At 41.8% G+C, this 4,017-nt stretch overlaps 1 protein-coding gene across 6 annotated transcripts in view; it reads right to left on the minus strand.

Annotated features, from left to right (window-relative positions):
- Nucleotides 1-2,412, minus strand: part of CUNH2orf42 (chromosome unknown C2orf42 homolog) — a 43,170-nt gene extending 40,758 nt beyond the window's left edge. For all 6 annotated transcript variants that reach the window (XM_023718468.1, XM_023718464.1, XM_023718466.1 and 3 more), the window contains exon 1: nt 2,379-2,412. The gene's annotated coding sequence lies outside the window, so the exon portion shown is untranslated. The remainder of the gene's footprint in view (nt 1-2,378) is intronic.
- Between the last annotated feature and the right edge of the window lie 1,605 nt (nt 2,413-4,017).

Here is a 4,017-nt window from a genome sequence, read left to right on the forward strand (position 1 = left end):
AAAAAAAAAAAAAAAAAAAAGCCAAAATAAGGGCTGGTCAAATAGCTCAGCAGATTAAAGCCCCTGCAAGTAGGCTCAGGGCTGCCCCCAGGGAGATGTGTTGGGCAATTGAGACTGGGTGTGATGACTCATGCCTGTAATCACAGCTCTTGGGTGGCTGTAAACAGGCGAATCACTAAGAGTTGGATCTAGTAGTGAGACCCTGAACACCCTGTAGACCCTGCCCTAAAATACAGGGAAAAAAAAAAAAGAAAAAAAGAAAAAAAGCCAAAAAACCAAAACAAACTGTGTATGTGAATAATGCATTATGAAAATTCCCAAGCATACAGAAAACAATTGTAAAGTGAATTCTCCATATATCCACCCACTAGATTTTTTAAAAAAAAAATTACTCAACACTGACATATTTTTTTTTTCTTTTTTTTGTATTTTAGGGAAGGGTTTACAGGATGTTCAAGGTCTCACTACTAGATCGGACTCGTAGTGATCTGCCTGTTTACAGCCTCCCAAGAGCTGGGATTTCAGGTGCGCACCACCATGACCAGTCTCAATTGCAGCTCAGAGGGCCCTGGGGGCGGGGCCAGCACAGCAGGTCAGGATTGAGCCCCGGCCCTTGCGCCTGCTTGCAGGTGCTGTAATCTGCTGAGTACTTGGCCGGCCCTAACACTGACGTGTTTTCTTAAGTTTATCATTTTTACGAAACAAAGCAAAAAGCAGGCAACAAAAACAGCAAAGAGTTTATAGAATTTCTTTTTTTTTTTTAAATTTTTATTTATTTATATGTGTGTGTGTGGCCAGCTCAGCCCACCAGGGGGTGGGCTGGCTGGCATGTGGTGCTGGGGGACTGAACCGCGGTCCCTGTGCTTTGCTAACCTTGTTCTAAGTAGGTGCTTTAGACCACTGAGCCATCTCACCAGCCCAAGTTTATAGAATTTCTGTACCAGTCTTCACGTAAGTCAATGATTATGAAACTGGTGTCCAACATAGATACTAGACACAGGCTGATTTCCCTCTTGGTCATAAGCATCAGGTAGTTTATTCTAGAAACACTGAATACTAACAATTTCTTACAACTTCTTACAAGCACCAGTCATTTTTGAGGACCAATTTGGTTTGTCCAACAAAGTAGACCATGTTTTGCTGCGTGGCACTTTCTTTTTTTAAAAACACGGAGCTGAAGGGCCAGTCAAATAGCTCAACAGACTAATGCGCTGGTGTAGGTAGGCAGGGGCCGGGGGCTCAGGGGTTCGATTCCCCAGCCTGCTGTGCCGTCCCTGCCCCTGGGGTCACTGAGACAGTGATTGAGACTGGGCGTGGTGGTGTGCACCTGTAATCCCAACACTTGGGAAGCTGAAAACAGGATCACTACAAATCTCATCTGTGTAGTGAGACCCTGTAGATCCCATACTAAATACATAAAAAAAGATTAAATGGCACATGAAATACTTGTCATATACCAACCTTATCATATGATTTTACAGTTAACATTTTATTATGTTTTCTTTATCACATGTCTATTATTCCTGCCTCCATTGATCAATCCCTCCTCTTTTTCTTTGCTTTCTTCTCAGTGCCAGGTAGAACCCAGGGCCTCACGAGTAGCAAGCGAGCACTCAGCCAATAAGCCATGGCCCAGCCCTCTTCCTCTGTCTTACACTTCCATGCAAGGTGAGTTGTAGGTGTCAGATATTTTTAACTCAAGTGCATCACTTTTAATGCTTTTTTGAAAAGACAACCTGCTTGTAATTTTTTTTTTTAAATTTTTTTATTTGTGTGTGTGTGTGTGTGTGTGTGTGTGGCCAGCTCAGTCCACCAGGGGGCGGGGCTGGCTGGCATGTGGTGCTGGGGGATTGAACCGCAGTCCCTGTGCTTTGCTAAGCTTGTTCTAAGTAGGTGCTTCAGACCACTGAGCCATCTCACCAGCCCCGCTGCTTGTAATTTTTAAGCAAGCTGTTAAAATTGTTCCTTTACCACTCCAAAGGAGAAGCTTGATAAAATATCTTCCCTCCATATCTTTTGTAGTTGACCAGTTTAGAAACTAGAAAATATTACAAGGATGGGCTAGGGCTGGGAGTGGAGAGCAACGGTACAGCACTTCTCTAGTGAGCCCTAGGCCCTCTGTTCAACCCCCAGTATCAAAAAAGAAAAAGAGGGGTGAAAAGGAGAGAGCTAATATCCATTGGAGAACTCTTATGCCTATATCTTGTACTCTATAGCAATATGCAATGTATTAACTCGTTATTTAATATTTTGTTATGAAATTGTCTTACCTTTTACCATAAAATTAAAAAAATATATTGAAAATAAAGTAGAAAGAGAATTGTTTAGAAATGTCTACTTTGCCTGGTAGAGTGGTACATGCCTATAATCTCAATTACCTGAGAGGCTGAGACAGGAGGATTGCAAGTGTGAAGCCATCTTGGACAGTGCAGAGACCCTGTCTCAAAATAAAACAATAAAACGTTCAGTGACGTAGGGGTTGCCTAGTATGTGTGAGGCCTTGGGTTCAATCTCCAGCACCATAAAATGAATAAATTTAATTTCACAAATTTAAAAGTGATCACTTTTTTTTTTTTTTTTTTTGGTGGAACCGGGGTTTTGAACTCATGTCCTTGTGCTTGCCAGGCAAGTGCTTATTCTACCAAACCATTTCCCTGGCCCCAAAAGTGATCACTTTTCATCAGTACTATCAACTAATCTCCAACAGTAGTATCTGCTGAGTGAATAAACCTTTGAGAGACAGGATCTACAGCAAAGTTTCACTCTGGCACCACTGACATTTAGGGCTGAATCATTCTTTGTTGTAGGGATTGTTTTATGCACCGTAAAACAATCTTAGCACCATCACTCGACTTCACCCACTAGATGCCCATAGTACGCCCCCCATCCCCAGTGGTAAAATCCAAAACACAAGACTATCTCCCCCTCAAAAAGGAATGTCTCCCAATTATACCAACTTCACATAAAAATAGAATTGTACAGTGACTCCTACATGTACCCACCACTAGCTTTTTAGCTTTTACAATATCTTTCACATTTTTCATTTTCATTGTGTCTACCCTCTTTCCATTAATCCCTCTGTTATTCTTTTAATCATGTCTATCTACAGTGGGACTTTTTTTTTTTTTGGCGGAACCAGGGATTGAACTCCAGCCCTTGTGCTTGCCAGGGCAGCGCTTATTCTACTGAGCCATCTCCCCACCCCCATCATGTCTATTTACAAGTGAGACAAATATATTAAAGTCACAAAAGGAGAGCTAGATCAGAGGCTTAAGTGTCTGCCTGGCAAGCTCAAGGTCCTGAGTTCAATCCCTGGTACCAAAAATAAAGTTACACAAAGATGGGATGATTTTTTCCCCTCTAGGGGCAAAATTTCTCCACTTAAAAACCAATGACTAAGAGACTGAGTTTCTTCATAGAACACTGCCTTCCCAGGGGATCACTGTGAGTTTGAGGGCAGCCTGGGCTACATAGTGAAAACCTATCTATCTCAAAAAAGAAAGAAAGAAAGAAAGAAAGAAAGAAAGAAAGAAAGAAAGAAAGAAAGAAAGAAAGAAAGAAAGAAAGAGCGAGCGAGCTCTCAGGGAATGTTACAAAGTGAAAACACAGAGGCTTCTGGTGGCACCTGCCTGCCATCCCCAAAATTCGGTAGGCTGAGCCAGAAGAATCACAAGTTGCTGCCCAGCCTGGGCAACTTCCTGATTTAGCGAGATTCTAAACGGGCTAGAGAGGCAGCTCAGTGCAAAGGCCCTGGGAGCAATGCCCAGTCCTGAGGGGAAGGAAAGCCCTGTGTTGAATTCCTAGCAATATAAAAACAAAGCAAAATAAATAGGATTTAGTTTACCCTCTAGCATAATTATCTCTGTGACAAAATCCTTTAATTTCTGAGCTTCCAGTTTCAAATTGATAATTAAACGTTATTAAATTGGAAAAAATATTTTCCAATATTGGACTCCCAATTCGAATACACACCTGTATTCAAGCCAACCTAAGCTACTATACATAGTGAGGCCCTTT

Source organism: Octodon degus, unplaced genomic scaffold (assembly GCF_000260255.1).
Source record: "Octodon degus isolate 3935 unplaced genomic scaffold, OctDeg1.0 scaffold00058, whole genome shotgun sequence".
Taxonomy (NCBI): domain Eukaryota; kingdom Metazoa; phylum Chordata; class Mammalia; order Rodentia; family Octodontidae; genus Octodon; species Octodon degus.